The sequence below is a fragment of the Bacillus rossius genome, chromosome 2, assembly GCF_032445375.1.
Source record: "Bacillus rossius redtenbacheri isolate Brsri chromosome 2, Brsri_v3, whole genome shotgun sequence".
Classification (NCBI taxonomy): domain Eukaryota; kingdom Metazoa; phylum Arthropoda; class Insecta; order Phasmatodea; family Bacillidae; genus Bacillus; species Bacillus rossius.
The window spans coordinates 121055850-121074188 of record NC_086331.1 but is presented as its reverse complement, the minus strand read 5'-3'; the positions used below and the strand labels follow the sequence as shown (position 1 = coordinate 121074188).

Below are 18339 nucleotides of genomic sequence, written 5' to 3'. Positions count from 1 at the left end.
GGCAATGTTTCTAGAATCCGATATTGCGGCCAAACTAAAAGTGCAATGTTTCTAGAATGTAATATGGTGGCGGTAGCGAAAAGTGAAACTTTTCTACAATCCAAGATGGCGACCATAACTACAATTGCAACTTTTCTAGAATCCAAGATAGCAGAAAACAAACTGGCGGTTGTGATGTCATAATTCAAAATGGCGTATTCCTAGATGGCCGCCATGACGTCATCGAAAATGTAGGTTCCAAGGCAGCTGACACTGACACTGACACTGACACTGACACTGACATTGACATCGCACCCTGCACCCTGCACTCGGATGCCCATTTATGTACTGCTAATAATGTAATGTCTGAGAAACTAAATTTTATGTGCTTGGTGTTTCCACCTCTGTCGTTCTCTTTTCTGTGACTAAGATATATTTTTATTATAAGCACTGCTTCAAAACTATCTAAGTTACTAAAAGAATCTCCAAGTTTTAATATGCCACATTCTAAGACTTTCGTTGACTTTTCTTATTTCTCTGTTTAGAAATTTTTCTGATAAGAAGTATGTATACATATTACTGCAAATGTACATTTGTAAATTGACTGTTACCGTTCGTGGATTTCCTGAGTGGCTTCTGTTATACTGCAATACAATGTATCTAACACTGTTGCGTTCGTCAACAAGTGTTTCATCTTGAGAAGCTGCTTCTTCTGCTGTAAAGCATAGGAACACCATAGAAATCTGAAAAGAAAAAAAAAACCTTTTAGAGATTTCAGTAACACTAAGTATATGGTATTCAAACTTCATTTTACATGTGATTTCAAAAAAAAAGTAAAATAAAAGAAACATAATTACTTAAGATAGTCATTTGTAAGATTCTGTCTCTATAGATGGTGAAGAGGGGTGGAAAGGTGAGTATGTTGGTGAGCATGAGAGAATAAGACATGGAGATGTTTGGATGGAATAATGCAGTTATAATCCCGGGCAAGAGACCATGAAAGGAATGTTGGGTCATGATTGAACTCATGTTACGGTAGGATAATGCAGGGTTGTGATGTCACAACATATATACGTTAAGGTCCAGGGAGGAATTTGATCCTAATAAAATATGTACATGCAAATGGCGATGCCATAGTAAATTACGAATCTTGTAAACATCAGAAGTAACTGCAGAATCACTGCTCACAAAAGCCAAGTGACTATTCCACAATCATGTTGGATGTAAAAGTCACCAAAGTGAAGTGTTACTGCACAAAAACCGCAGGTTTCAATTGGAAGAGTATGCTGGCCATTGCCAAGCTCCTGTACGTATGGGAACCAAACTTGTTTAAACATTTATGCAGAATAACTGGAAAGCACTTTGTCACAATCAGCCCAAAAGACGTCCGAGGTTCGGGCCACACGACTATGTTTGTTAAGGGCATAATTTAGGCAAAAGCCTCTGGTAAAATGTATGAATAAATGTGTAGCAAAGGCAAGAAATTAAATGACAGAATACAAACATGTGTCTAGAAATTTTGGCTTAGTTTCTACAAGTATATGGTTATTTTGAAAATGCAAGTCAGTCAATTTAATAAACAATTTCTCCAATACATTAAATGCATGGGTACCAATGTTATATATTTTATGTTCTTTGATGATCTATTTAATGTCTGGTTTGAGCAGTATCCCACGTAACCATCAACATACAATGTTTCTTATTTCTCTTCTCAGGCATTTTAGAAAGTATAGGGGCCTACCTACAATTATATTTTCTTTCATTCACAGTTTTAAAAATTTAGAAATTTTTTTTAATTTTAAATTGTCCAGAGCTACACCCTCTTGAGCTCGATATACCACCACCTGTCTTCTGAGCCACATCCAACCTTGATTTTTACATTTCAGTGATTACTGCACAATTTTTAAGCTTGGCCTTACACAAATTGGTTATTGAAATTCATGGCCATTATTTTTGTTCAAGGAGAATTCTCAAAAAGGTTTGACAAATATTCATAATTAATTTTTTTTGTTTACTTATTGCATTACTATTACTTACTAGAAGTTAGTTTTCCAATATTCCCCACCTGGGTATAGTGCCTGCATCAAAACTTCTATAGTCACCTGACCTATCACTCTAAGGGCAGAAGGTTATAGGTCTAAAAGCTTCATACTACTACAGGGTGTCAATAAATGATTACCCTGGTTTCAGTAGTTTATAAAACTTATATTGATGATACTAGCGATACGTTTCTTATTGCAAGTAGACCCGGAAACTCATTACGTTTCTCTACATTTGTGTCCCGTACACCATTTTCGCCGCTAGGTGCGCTGTACGTTGTGAATCGTCAAAATGGCTTCACTGCAAGTAAAGGCGCAATATGTTGTGTGGCTTGAAGAAACAAAGTCACAGATTAGTGTGCAACGAATGTTTAAAACAAATTATGAAAACACACCACCTGATGTGAAATTATTTAAGTCATGGATGGCAAACCTTTCAGCAACAGGGTCTGTGCAGAAGGGCACAAGGAGTGACATACCAGCAGTTACTGATGGGACTGCAGGTGATTCACACCTCATTCACTAAGTTGCCAGAAAAATCAATTAGACAGGCTTTACGTCAGCTTTAGGTGCTATGGAGTACAGTTAATAAAGTGGTATGCAAATTGTCTCAAATTGGCACAATTTACAGATATGGGGATCCAAAAACCCATATGCTGTTCAAGAAAGTTTATGTGTGGTGTGAGGTTCTCCTACAGCAAAATGCCCCCTCATTGGGCAGTTCATGTTCGTGATTACCTGAATGAAAAGTTCCCAAATGTGTGGACTGGAAGACATCGTTCAATTGCATGGCCTCCGAGATCTCCGAGCTATATCCCCTAGATTAATTTTTTTGGAGGTATACAAAAAAATCGTCCTTGATGTTCTGACCTTGGGACAGCGAATCAGAGATGCCATTGCGAGAATACAGAAATGTTGCAGAATGTGTGGCATGAGTTTAAATACTGGTGGGATGTGTTGTATGCAACCAGGGGTGCAAACAAAGAAATTTATTAAGTAATTTCTATGTGGTTCGAAACTTCATGAGTTTATGCATTGGTGTTCCCATGCGAGTTTTGTTATATGCATCCAATCACGAGTTATGTTTTGTAATCAGGGTAATCATTTATGGACACTCTGTATTTTCAGTTACAACACTCAGATACAAAAATATACAGAACTGTTTGTTTGTGACTTTTACTGTATCATCTGTTGACATAAAAGATTTTCACACCAAGAAAAAATTACAAAATGTCACACATAAAAAAAAGAAAAATTTAATTGTTGGCATATCAAATTTTTCCCGTTAAGTGATATTTGAAATATTTCTTCAAAATAATTCTGGAATTAGACGACAAGCAAAAAATCCAAAGTGGATGAGACCTAGCCTCAAGTAATTCTAATGACCCCTGTCCAAAACTAAAGTGATTCCTATCTTTTAAATAGTCCCTTACTATCCACATCAAAAATATTTAATTATTTTTTCAACAGAACACCAATTCATTAGTAATTATTTGCATTAGAAAAAATTTTTACAAATCTCAGATTTACCTGCTCTCTGCAGACTGGACAAGTCAATGGTTGCAGTATGTAATTTCCTAACAAGAAGTAATGCTCCAAGCAGGGACCTAAAAACAACAGAAACATTTTTAAAAATACAAAGCATCAGTTTTTAACTGCTGAAAACTTGATTCACCAAAAGGTGGCATCTAAACTGCAGTCAACAAAACAAACAATTATACATCATTATGTATGTTCATCAATGGTAATTGTTGTCTGAAAACTACAATAAATCAATTTACATTAATAAAAATATATTACAAAAGTTTGGAAACAAAAAAAAAATTTCATGACCTATGTTGTTTTTGCTCCATACAATAACTACACACTTCACCTATACAAAAAATAAATAAACAACAGTTGGTTATAAGCTTCCTTGTGGTTATAGACTTGACAGTTTAGCAAATTAATTTGGTTGCAAGCTAGACTGCAAATTTTTATAGTTTTACATTGAGTTAGTGTTTTATTCTTGCCACACTAACAACTGTCACAACGATCTATTCAACCCATCCGAGTGTACACAAAGGTTGCCATATCATACATAATGCTTGAAGAAGTCCCGCTAACATAGCAGTCTGCATGGCATTCCTCAGATGCCAATTTATGAATACGTAAAAGTTAGTGATTGGATCTGAGTTATTTTTATATGCTCCTCTACGACTGTGAGTCATTACTGCCCAGTTATCAATAAAGTAAGCAAGTCATGTACACCCCACAAAGAACAAAAAGTTTTTCAAAATGATATCAATCACTGGAAAAGCACAATGTAGGTAGAGTACATAAAATACTTAACATTTTTAGACTAACACCAAATGAATGCACAAAATTTCCAGGTCTCTACTTATGTTGTGAATTCTCTTGGATTGAATAATGGTTAAATGTGTGTATGTTGCAGACCTTCAAAAAATGTTTCACTTAAAAAGTATGTACATAAAAGACTTCTTGGGAAGACAATAGAAAAGGAAGGATTGGCTCATTCCCATGTTCGGGCAGGGTGAGAATAAGTGAGTGCATTAAGGAGCAGAGAATATTTTCAAGTGCCATTTGGGCATGTTTGGCTCTTGGGCATGGCTATATGCTGCACAAATAAATTGACCTTGGAGGAAATATTGCACCAAAAAAAAAAAACCACAAGCTGTAGAAGTGGTCTATTAGTTAAGGACATAATCTCATATTTTTACAGATTTTGTGCGAATTATTTTTTTGAAACACGAACACTAGCGACTATTGTAAAACTGGTCTATGACGTAAAAAATAGCTTTACTTCTCTAAGGCAGATTTCCTATCATGTAGACAGTTTTTTTTAATGTAGCTTCATTTCATAACAAGTTATAGCATATAGTATGTTAATCACTAATTTGTGAGTAGAATTGACTCAAAAAATATAATATTTCCAATTGGTGTTTGTGAACCACATGTCCGAAATTCGTAATGTGTAAGAGATTTGGCAACAGCGCAACTAACTTGTTTCACAAATTCATATTTTCCTGATGGCTATATATTAAGTGTAGATATTGAGAGAACAAAACCCAGCACAGTACTTAAAAGCAAATAAATTACTGTTTTATTGGTGTATTACAACTGTAATACTTGTTATGTGTTACCCCAGAATAGTACCTCAGATAAACATTTAAGCATTCTAGTGTTACAGAAATTTTATGCTGTTACTTGAAATTATTTTAAACTATGGTCATTTTCTTTCGAATACTTTAATACATTATTAAATTTTAACTAAGTGGCGATGCTGGTGACAACATTTTTCATCTTCGTGGTATTTATGTAACACTCCCAATAAAATTTTGTTACTATTTCCAAAGTGGGTAAGGTGTAATTTATATTAATTACATTGCTGTTTATTAATATTTTACATTTAATTTACTATGAGTTTCTTTGAGTTAGTTAATATTTTTAGAATTTGTTTTGTATTGTATTACAAATGGGATATGAAGAAACTTCCATAATAGATTAATCTTGTAAAAATAGAACACATATATTCTGTAACACAGGAATAATTTAATTGTGAAAATTTTTGTGTGGATTATAAAAGTAACTAGTGAACGTACAGTAAAATCCTGCTCTAAGGTAAAAAGGCCATGCAGGAAAACAAGTTTGTCAGATTACTGAACGTTGATATAGTTTTAACGAGAATACCAAAGTAAGCTTAATAAATAATCTTCAAATTGTTGTGCATGCGATACATGGGCCTGTTGAAACATATATTATGATCATTTAGTGCTTTATTATGGAAATGTTCAACTATTTGTTCATGAAGCATTATTTTGTTTAAATTACGTATTTTTTTCGAATAATTTGATAATTCATATGGCAACACAAATACGTCTCTCAACGCCAAAGAAGGCATAAACATGGAGTCATGCCGAAATTTTAGTAACAGCTCGAAGTCTGTTTACTGTAGTTTGTGGTAAAAAAAAAAAGTGATGTTATAGTTAAAATTATGAATCACCTTTTTTTTGCCCACATGTTTTCTCCATAGTAAAAATATATCGAAGGAGAGATTATTTAACGTGTCGTCACAAAATACTAAGTATAATTACCGAGTGACGATTAGGTATTACAAAATGTGTGCGCTAAAACTGGCTTGTTACTAAAAAAATTAAGACGTTTTACAAATAAAACATAAAAAGATTTGCTAGCAACAGGTCAGCTAAATTTTACCAAGGGAATGTTTAATATTTCTTTACCTTTTTCATTTTCGTAACCGAGTAAAGCATGAGTTATAGCGATGTGCAAGCGAAGTTCATTTTCCGTGGCTTGTTATAGTAAAGTTGAAGAATATTTTATCTATATATAAATTAATTTAAGTAGATAAGGCATCTTGGAAATAAAGAGCATATGAAGATCGTCGCAAGGGTTAAAACTAAGTGTGGACCGAACTGTGTGTGCGGCGGGACAGATAAGCAGTCCGGACTAGCTAGGGACAGAGGGACAAATGTAAGACGAAGAAAGCATTGTACTGCGATGTATTGTAAGCGGGCGGTGGCACGAGTAGTGTTAAATAAGAGTCTTTTTTTTAACCTATTGATTCATAAAAAAAAATAAGGGTAGTAACTTACAACCCCTATAACTAATCTTTGTTAGGTAGCCTAGCAATAAATATAATCAGTTGATTTTCATACCATTTCTTTAATTTTCGATGGAATTTAAAACACCCGAATCACCCTCGAAAATCCAAACATCAGCGGCTTGATAGGTGCCGAACCACGAGATGTGCCCAACCATGGAATGTACAATTAATGAGCTTTTACTCTACAGAAATTTTATATAATTTTTATTGACACTATTTGGTGATATAAAACTTACCAGAAATATCACAAATGGCGAACAACAGTGAATTTTTTTTCGAAACTTGTTAATATCACCATGTACTAAACTTTGTTACATATTTTCCCCTAATGGAAAAATATAACCAACCACAGATTAACGTCCCATAGTTGCATACAGTACAACAAAAAATAACACCATTTTAGAGCCTTCAGAATAGAGACTATATCATATTCGATGGGTGTACTTTTGTCGCCCCTGGCATTCCATTGATCAGGAGCATCGAGTTTTAGTGAACGTCTTTCACTAAAGCTCAGATGCCCCCATCAGACAGGATTGTTACCTTTTCTTGTACCGACATACAAACAATAATACTCGATAGTGGTATATAAATGTAGATCCTGCTACTGGTGCTGGTGCGTGGATTGTGGATGGGGTCGGCCATCTTGGATTTTGACGTCAAGGCGGCCATCATTGTTTGGCAATTTTTGGAAAAATTTGAAGGTTAAGTTCAAAGTTTAAGGTCAAGGTCATCCAGAATATGGTCACTGGTAGCAGGACCTACATTTATATACTACTCCCAACTATTTCTCGTGGAAAAATTAATTAAAATATTGTCTTGCTCACAAAATGTACACCTCTAGTCTTTAATTTACCTTAACTACTCTAGACAACATTTCCGATTTTTTTTTTTACTTAATATAACAAAATGTATTATATTCATAATAGTAGGTAGCTGGTAAATTAGGTGCCTGTAGTAAAAGTTTTTAAGTGCAAAAATTTTATAATATATATATGTATATGTATGTATGTGTGTGTGTGTGTGTGTGTGTGTGTGTGTGTGTGTGTGTGTGTGTGTGTGTGATGTTTATAAAACCATTCAGTTTTATAAATCATGATTAGGTTTACTATGGAACACTGCTCGAGAAAAACAAAACAAAACAAATACATCTAAACACTAATGCTCACAATGCAATGAACTTGTGCTGTGATTGCTGAAAGTACTCTGCCATTTCAACTTTGCTATGAAATTGATTGCTCAAGCTGATGTTTGAAATGGGTTGAATCAAGACTATTTCAAGTGGTTAGACAGTGGCTTGAAATAATGGCTCACACCATGTGGGTTCTCGGTGGCATTGATCGCTAACGCTCACAATCTATGGCAAGCAGCAGTGCTGATCCCGATGACAGCGATGCCGATTGATTGCTGTGGAGATCCCGACAGCAGCGATGTTAACAGCAGCGAATATTCCAATAGCAGCGATGCCAATGGCAATGGAGACATCCAAGACTTCCATGGTTAAAGTTTCGCCAGTGTTGTCAGCAACCTCGGAGACTTCAATGGCAATGGACATCCATTGGCATGTTGGACACAGCAGTTCAAATACTGTGGTATGTTTTTCACTACAACTTCAAGTGTTGTTGGCATGAAAGAAGTAGGTTCCCAAATAATGTATTACAAAAAACACTCTTTCAGTGCATCAAAAGTAATAAACTAATTGGATAGCTCACATCAACATTACGAAATCTGCACTGGGACAGTGAAGTGCAAGGAAGAACCTGTTTGTAAATTCCATGGCAAAACCTTTATGCTAGTACATCATGCTAGATGTCATGAAGACTGGAACTGTCATTGAACAAGTTATTAAGTTCATCACAATGCAAATGGTGTGGTGTCATATACCGACTTCGTGACTATTTGGCGGATCATTCTAAATACTGTGAAGCTACAAACTCAAATCTGATAGGCTCCAAAATGTCACATGACTTACGCAAGTGGATATATAAATGACTTGCCTTGGATGTGACTCTCAGTTCGCCTTTGTTCGTGGAAGAGTGAGAACAGTTATTCAACCGTGTTAATCCTTATGTGAATTTGAAAGCTAAAATGACAATGACATGTTCAGTTATGGTCAGTTCTTCGGCCAAGTCTTACCTATCACCTACAACAACATTAATGTCAACTCCATCATCGTCGGGTAGCCTAACTTCAGCAGATCCCGATGTAATGTGTACCATCGTCACCGACAGCACTAGAGGAGACTTTAACATGTGCAGTGTCTTCAGCAGCAGTGAAATCGATAACCAAGGAAGCAACAACTGACAGTGTTACATAACCCAACTGGGCCTACTGTAAAAACATCAAAAACTTTAAAATTCGCGAGTATGTAATACACAAGTGTAATAATAACTCTGAATGTAATAAATATCAGTGCAACAGTTGTAGTCAGTTTATACACTACGGAAAATTAAAAAGCACATCAGTAATGGTGACAGACTGGTTGCACATTCATCAGGACCTAAATAAATCTTTTATGGCAAGATGTTTGTGCATATGGTCAGTGCAAGGCATCATGAAATATTCCATTTCCTTTCAACAAAACTGAGCACACACTAAGCTGTCTGCTGTATGTCATGATCGACTGTCATGTGCCTATGGCCTGAAATTACATGCCAAGGCATGCAAAGGACTCGCTTCATACTCCATCAAGACTGAAATAATCGAGAAACACTAAATAATTTAGTAATTTGCTTGTTTGTACTTGTAGAATTTACTTAATTAACTTTTGTTTGTAAATTTGTTGTTTAATTTCTTGAATCTGTTACTTTTAAGGTAACATGTAAGCAATTTTTAATTAAATTAACTTACTTTGCATTAACCAAGGAATCGGTCAAGTCAATCTTTACACTAATGACTAATACGTGATTTTAAGATGATTTTTGGAAGTATTTTCTCGAATTTCTATCACAGTAATTACAGATTTTCAAAATGGCAGCTAAGATGGTCGACAAGATGGCAGATGCTACAGAAATAAATACTACCGCACTCAAGTGAGTAAACAATAAAATAATATGGAAGCAGCGAAGTCTAGCATACGAAAAACGATGGCAGATATAAAATAGCCACCATGACAATTCTTGTTGGTTTAATATCTGCCTTAGCATTAGTTGTGGAAGGTCAGTTGCCTGGTATCCTCCATGAAGGAGTCATTGCCATTTTTTTGTCCTTACTGGGTTCAAACTGAGGTCTCTAAGCTCCATGAATAAGTGCATTTTTATTTAACTTTTAATCAAAATTGTAATAAATTATTTTATGAATTTTAAAATTTTTCCCGATTTTTGGACAATAATTAGAAATTTTCCAAATGGTGGCTGTGATTTCCTAATTCAAAATGGCAAATTCCAAGTTAGTGGAAAGTTCTGGAAAATATAGCAAAATCCATGATAGTGACCGAAGTCAAGGGCAAGCTGACATATCTAAAATTGATTGGTTATTTGTATTCTTATTCAATCCTATCTATTAATTTACTTAGCAAAATATTTTTGGGCATCCAAGATGCCAAATAAAATCAATTTTTTTGCCAATAGCAAATGACACAGGGCTGATATATCATCTAAAATTTATTGGTTATATGTATTTCATGGGTTTACATTGTTTATTCAATATGTATAATGATAATTAAACTGAAGTTATGTTAAGTGTTAGTAATAAAAGTTATGTATAAATTAGTAGTAAAAATAAAAAGTTATGAAAATATGTAGTGATGAATAAAACAAAAATTACGTGACGATTAAGTGATTCTAAATTTTAAATTAATGTAAAAATATGTAATTGCATATAAATTAATATTGTGTAGTTTTTAATATATTCTTACAAGGAAAATAGATACATCCTTAGTATTTAATAATAAAAAGTATTCAATAATAAAAAAGTATTGTATTTTAAAAGTATTTTTTAGTGATATGCTCTATATGGTAGAAATTGCAAATATGTCCCATTGAAGTATTAGCTTTAGTTTTCAAAAATAACAATTTAATAATTTAAATAACATGTAGTGATGTACTTCTTATAAGGAATGTCTATAGTGTTATGGAGACATTTTCTCATCAAGTATTAATCATTCGTAATTGTTGGCTCCAACATGGGAAACCAGACAGTTTGTACATTATTTCTCGGATATGCAAAAAAAAACAAAATCCAAGTACAACCAGAACCAACCACCAGTTTCGTAGCTCTATAATGTATAAGCCACCAATATTCAGGCTTTAATAAAACATATTATTAAATTATGTCTCATCGGTTTCCACAAAGCGAGTGAACAAAATATGTATATACAAAAAAACAGCACTTCACTCCTCTACAACAAAATACCTGGCCTGCACTCGCAAGCACGTAGGTGACCGGAAATATGTCGCAAATACACGGCAAAACACATTCCCCAGTGCCAACAACACCTCCGGGGGACTGTTGTGCACAGCGTGGGCAGATGTCACACGCCACACTGTCGCCACCCTTAAAGTGAACAACCGACTATTTTGCAGTCACCACACGCGTGTGACATCACAGGAGCCAAACCACTGATATTATAGGTAAATATTTTAGACTGCCCCACCTCGCTTACATCTAGTGACAAACTAGATCTGCAAACAATTGGAAGTAACACTCTTAGGTTTCCAAATCATAGGAATTAATCCACATCCTAACAGTCTCAGAAAACAAAAATACCCAAATACCTCAAGTCAAATTTACTTAGAAAAATATCTGTGCAAGTCCTCAAGTTAAAGAGAATATTTACTAAACTTGCTTGAAAAATACGAGCATATAATCTTTTTTTATTTACAACATTAGTATTTACAGCTAAAATAAATTATACATGCCTTTTATGTTGAAGACAACTAGTCCGCGCTGTCAAAACATAAAATTAAAAAAAAGTGGGACGGTCGTAATTCTGCAAGTATGTGACTGGCAGACTGAAGGCATGTGACTGCAAGAGGACAATTCAACGTTAGCACAAGCTAAGTGTGTATCATGTCGATCAATCGAGATGCAATTATATACACAAGCATGCAGAAACCGAACACAATAAAAGTGAGAAGCAAACCAGGATATAACCCTACTCTCATAAGCCCCCACTCCTAACCAGTACACGACTGACGCATGCCCCATGAAGGAAGGATGGTAAGATAGTGCCATTATATGGTAAACTAATCCCATGAACCCCCTCCCCTTATTTCTTCTTCTGTAGAGTAACCATAAATTCCTCTCACTTCGCTTGGCAGCCACACAAGCTGAGCACGGCGATCCATTAACAGGATTCCCACATACCGCAGACACGTCAGTGACAGGATTCCCGTGCACCATAGTGCACCTCAGTGACAGGATTCCAACTTTGAACCTCGGCCCGAACATTAACGTATATGAGTGCCAAATGAAAATACACAACATTGCTACAATACATTAGTGAAGGCATAAGTGAAAACAGCCGCATTTAGAATAAACTATTTACACTGACACCATTGTAAAATCTTTATAGTATGAGACTCCCCCCAATTTCCCACAGTTGCTGGTTAAGCTACACTAAAGTCTTCCAATTCGGTACATGTCTATTGTGAAAGCACCCTTAGTAAATGTACTCACTGCTTGTGGTTAACACATATTTGGAGTGCAGAGATTCAGAAAAAAATTATATAATTAAAACACCAAAGTAATATTTGTTTAGCAAAATATGCTTAAAACTGTGCTAAGCATGTATAACTACTTAAGTTCCTTGATTTCATTTTTAAACCTCTATTTTAGAGTAGGTGTTGATAGAAATAAAATATTAAGCATCAAACCTTTACTGTAAGTCCTTGAAAACACTATGCATATGTTTTGAAGCAATAAAATCTCTCTGCACTATGAAAATACTACACTGAGTGGGCAACACTCTTAAGATTGCCAGTTATGAGGTAGAATCAACAACATTCCTCGAATGCCCGAAACTGTAGTAATTAGCCTGCCACGAGCAGAAAGTTCACCCTAAACCTCAACCACTCTGCTTCCAATGCCCCACTAGAATACTCTGTGAATTTGGGGTTAAATGAAACAAAATAAAAGTCGAGAAATACATTAGTTTTTATTACAATAATATCAACATACAGTTTACAGTCGTGCGAGCACAGTGGTGGTGTGATTACTACAAACTTTGGTTTCAAGAAACATTTTGAGTTAAATACAAAACAAAACAAAACATATATTTTTACTTAGAAATGTTTTTTTAAAAATAAATGTAAATATGCACTAATAGTTGTAAAAGTATTAATTTTATTCAAAGCACAGTTATTACATATAAAATAAAAATTATGCAAAGAAAATTAATATATATTTTAATTACACTGCCAAGAACGTAAGTATTACAACAGATACAATTGTTAGAAGATGTATTATTGTTAAAATAGCCACAATGTTACAACATACATTTACTTAACAGCAAGACACAAATAAATGATGTAATTATCGGAACCACTGATTCAATCAGCACTGTAAATAAGTTACTAATGAATAAAAATTACGTAAAAAAAAAAATTACATTATTGACTCTATTACACTACGTTTTTTTAAAAACCTATACAACAATAAATAAATAAATGTTTGATTTAAAACAAAAACATAAGAATATATTAAACAAATCATTCAACTATTAATTTCAAAGAAACCATACATATATTTACATAATAATCAGAATTATAAGATCACATAGTGTGTGATGAACTTAGAACTATACAATAAAGCTAACAATTACAACATAAAATGTTTACATTTACAAAAACCAAGGAAAATAGAGACATAATATCTAAATATTTACAAATTAAGCAACATTACAAGTTCACATAAAGTATATTAAACTAAGAAATACACGATCATATTATAAATTGAGAAATAAAATGCTTTGCTTAATAGTTCCAGAAGTAAAGAATGCACAGCCACGTGGGCAATATCAACAGTTCTTTCAACAAAATAACTTGGGGTTTGTTAAGAAACATACTTGAACGGTGACATTGTGACATCGGGGTTCGAGTCTTGCGAAATGCAGGAAGGCGATGCTAACATCTGCATTTAGGCTCGACTGCAGATGTTATGATAGGTGCTGGTAATGTGGGGCTCATCCCGATACAGCTAGATGGACGAATTCTAGATAGGTGAACTCTTACTGCAGGCAGATTATGGTGGTGGTACTAACAGTTCTGCTCACCTGTGATGGTGATACTACTCATCATCGTCAGAGTCATCCTCAGGCAACTCAGGTTCCGCCACTTGTCCAAAGTCACTTAGCCTGGCAAGTATGATAATATGCATCATACTGTCACTCTTCAGTACACCTCACCACTATGTTATTACCTCGTCGCAGTTCACAATCATTCCCTGTTCTTGACCAGGCCAAAACTGAAATGCTTTGGATGCAGCTGCACTTTGCAACGACTACATCGTCATCGGCAGTTGCGTACCTGGGTGCAGGAGACGTACGGTACACAACTTATTAGTGCACCGTATCTCGAAGTCAACCAGTCCACCGCCATCCAGATTGCCAAGTATCATACGTCCTACCTCAGTGAAGACATGAAATAGGTCCCGGCCAACTGTAATACTGAAGCTAACTGTCCCATAGCTGAGTGTACACGTGGATCAATCTCCAATTTTTTAAATTAATAAATAAAAATTCTATAAAGCTTGGGGTGCCAAAGCAAGACTTGTAGAACAAATTGCTTACCCTGGCAAACTTCATCATTCATAGCACCAGAGAACCCCACCAATCCACACATGTTTGCCATTGTCTCTGTGTTTACGCCGTCTCTGCTTACTTTAACTTTCCAACACACTCGTCCACCATCTAAACCCTAATACGACAGCCTCATGTAATGACAAGATGGGGTCCTGCTCTTCTATAGATTATGATCGTTTAAATATTGAATAAAATATAAGGTGAGACAAATTCCAATTGGAACTAATTCATAAAAAGTAACTTATTTTTATGAAAAACTGCTAGAACCTGCAAAACATTTTGTGAAAATAGTTTTCTATAAGCCTCAAACTTTCATTTTCTATGAAAATGTACCCTTGAAAATACCTGTAAGTAACTTAAAATTTTATAGATTTTATTTTTTTAAATGGCAGAAAAAATTTATGAATGAGAATACAGGGTCTTACAGGGTTAAAGTCATGTAAGCTACTCAAGAGATCGAACACATAACACACATTGAAGATGAAACATTTACTGTAATAGAAAATAAGTTTTCAGTATGAAAATCAACAAAAAATAAAAGATATTTGAAAGTCTAAAAAGTAGAGATGGAAGTGAATGGCATTTTTACTTCGGGACGGGATTCTGTCTGGAAAGATATTGTGTTTTTCGGGATAAGGATCGAAAGCATAGAAACTGTTTAACTTGATACAGAAAATATTTACTATTAAAATGTACATACTTATTTGTATTTCATAAACTATCCACATTTATAGTCCAAATGATTCCAAGTTCACAAAAAAAATATTGACACATAAGGATAAATAATAAGTATCATAAAATAGAAATAAAAACCTCTTATACCCTATTATAATTCAAATACCAATTCTTTAACATTTTCACTTGTTGAGTCTTCTCTTTTGTTACTAACAATATTGCCAGCACTAGAGAAAACATGTTCACTGGCAAACCTCAGTTGCTGGTATGCCAAGATACATCATGACAATGGTTTCAGTGTTGGAAATAGAGTTATATTATTTTTCCAACACAAACAAGTATCCTCCATTAAGTCTGAAGCATGTTCACTCCAGTACATGTCCAAGTTGTGACTGCAGAGATTTGTTTCAGTTACAGATTGTTTTTGTGCTTGAGAAGTCAGCAAGCCAAATTCCTCCCATAGAAAGACAGGATTCTATGAAGCAGGTTTTTGTGAAGCTGCAAGAAAAACAGAATAAAAACTAAAAAAAAAAGTGTAAAACATTTCCTAGTTTAGTAACTGCAATAATTTTTTATAACTAGTTTACTTACTGGCGTGGTTATGATCAATCTTGCAAAGACTGTGTCTGACTGCCGTGTAAGGAAATGGATAGCAGCATACTTCTTGTGCTTATCTAGGAGAATATACAAACCAGGGATCCAGCATCATGGTTGATAAATACGATTGCTCCTTTCTGTAAGCAGGAAACCATGATTTTAGTGACAGAAGCAAATTGTGCCAAGATATGTTTCCTAGTTCCATGTTCATTTTCAGTACAGTACTTTTTCAGTTTGTTAGTTATTAAATAACTGGAATAACCATTAAACTTCTTGGTGTCCTTTCACCATACACCTCCACTGGTGCCTGACATATGTATCAACCATTTTACATTCTGAGTTGCTTAAGTTTTCATGTTTTCCTTTTGCTATTAAGTCTATTGAAATTGCTTCCTTAATAGTAACCATTTAGCATTAAAAATTCCGAATTCCAGCCCATTTCGCAGTCCTGAATTACTCCAAATCCATAGAGACCTGCAAAATTCGCGGTTTCGATGGCCTTCAGGATAGACTGCACATACCCCTGTACACTCGGGCAAATAACGCAAGTTCATTGGCTGCCGACTTTTAAGTCGTCTCAGCTGGTTTGTCTGTGATTCGATCCTTCTTTGGTTGAAGGTTTATAACTGGTTGAGATTCGTCCAGATGAACAGTAAGCCAATAGCAAATTTATCTAAGAGGTATATGTGTTTGAATTCTAGCCTATCACCGAATGAATCCGCGAATTTTGCATGTCTCTACAAATCCATTTACAATTTTTTTTTTTTAATTTTACGCTTGTAGTAGAATGTTTATAGTAATACCTACAATATATATGGATGTTTTAACCAAATCTTTTATTTCTGTTGAATTCTTCTTTGCACCAGACAATACAAGCTGTAAAGTATGCACAAAGTATTGCAGGCAACTGAAAGGTTTTAATAATGAGACAGCAGCCTTCATGTTCCTGGCATTGTCAGTGTCACTAGAAATTGAAAGTGCTGCATTCATCATACAGATTCCAATTTTATAAACATTCTTTGAATTTCTCAGACATTGCATAAGTAGTGTGGTGTCCAGAGAAATGAAATGAACCTAGTTAATTAGACTGAAGATTCAAATCTTAAGCCTAGTAATGCAAAGTAACTGACAAGAATGCAAGATTTCTTCTTGACAACCGCAAGTCTGTTGTGAATGTTAGAGATGTCACGTTAGTATTGGAAATGGCAGTGCTTATTTTAGCATTCAAAGTGTTGACAGTTTCTTCATACAACTCTGGGATTACATTCCTGCTAGATGTTTTACTTGATGGCAGACTGCAAAGAGGCTGAGCCAATTTTACAACAATTATTTAGGCCACTTGCAACGACAAATGTTGTATGGATGGCAACCAGTTGCAAAGCGTTTACCTACTTCTTTTGTGAAAGCCTTGTGTTTGGGGTGGTCAACATCCCAGCTCACCAAATTTGCCAGCTTGGGCTGATTTATTACATTTGATTAAACTGGCTTTATCACACTTTTGTTTAATGATTTGAAAGTAATGTATTTTTCTTGAAGAACGACTACTTCATTTTTTTTACATTAGAACGTTGTCTTATTATTTGCCTGTGCATTTGTGTTATCGAACCATATTCAGTTTTCAGGATAGCAGGTAATTTCTAGAATAATTTCCAAATAGGTGTTAAAAGTCACACCTGAATCACCTTTGCCACAACTGCCTGGAAAGCCAGGCTCCATCATTCACACAAAATTGGAAACCATACATTTTTCTTTCATAAAATTTACATTAAACAATTGTCATGTACCCTTTTGAATCACACCCATTTTCTGTGATTTACTTTTGATCATCCACGATGACCAACTGCAAAATTTTAAAAACCACTCTGATGTTTCTGAAAATCGAACAGAAAATTATGGCCTAAATATTAGATACCAAGATGGTGTCTTTCTGTTTCTTTGTTAAAAACAGAGTTTGTATCATTTCAAATATCATACTTTTGTCAACATTGCTCATTGCTGCTCTCATGAAGCAAAGATGTTTACATTCATCAAAAGTACAAACAAATTAATTTAAAATATGTTTGATCACACTGAGTGTTTTATTTAGTCACAGATTTTATTTTTAACAGTATTTTTGAAAGACTGTTAAATTTGCATTTAATGGATAGGACTTACTAGTGTTTTTGTGATCTCTTAGGAGAATAAATTATTATCAGGAAGTTCGGGAATGGTCACTTTCCTGACTCTTATCCCGAGTTTTGAGATCCTGCCCACCTCTACTAAAAAGTATGAAATAAAATTAATACCAATGCAAACAAATAAATATTAACTGAAAGGTACTGACTTACCATATCGCTCAAATATTCAACATAATTGATTTGTAATATATTTAGATCTTAGCTATGGAGTCAAAATAAAAATAAAAAACTACTTATACTCATCGGACATATGTACGTATAACCTATAGTCAGGAAACATCATCTAGCAGTTATCTGTATTCTGGTGTTATGTAATAAAAATCAATCCCGCTTTTGCATTTGCTTACAATATTTTACTGAAGCAATTTTGTCAGCGATTTCCAACTTATATAGTCAACTTTTCTTTCCTAGGAATGAAAGTCGCCTCAGCCTGTATGACTGTAGCACCGCCACATCATAATACACACACTGTGATGCTTGGACCACTCTAGGATCTAATTAATTACAATA

The 18339-nt window shown here is 34.6% G+C and overlaps 1 long non-coding RNA gene across 4 annotated transcripts in view; it reads right to left on the bottom strand.

The window, feature by feature from the left end:
* Window positions 1–18339, bottom strand: part of LOC134529704 (uncharacterized) — a 67744-nt gene that overhangs the window by 11187 nt on the left and 38218 nt on the right. For all 4 annotated transcript variants that reach the window (XR_010074673.1, XR_010074674.1, XR_010074676.1 and 1 more), the window contains 2 exons: window positions 3549–3625; window positions 591–722 (listed from right to left, as the gene is read on the bottom strand). This is a non-coding gene — a long non-coding RNA (uncharacterized LOC134529704). The remainder of the gene's footprint in view (window positions 1–590; window positions 723–3548; window positions 3626–18339) is intronic.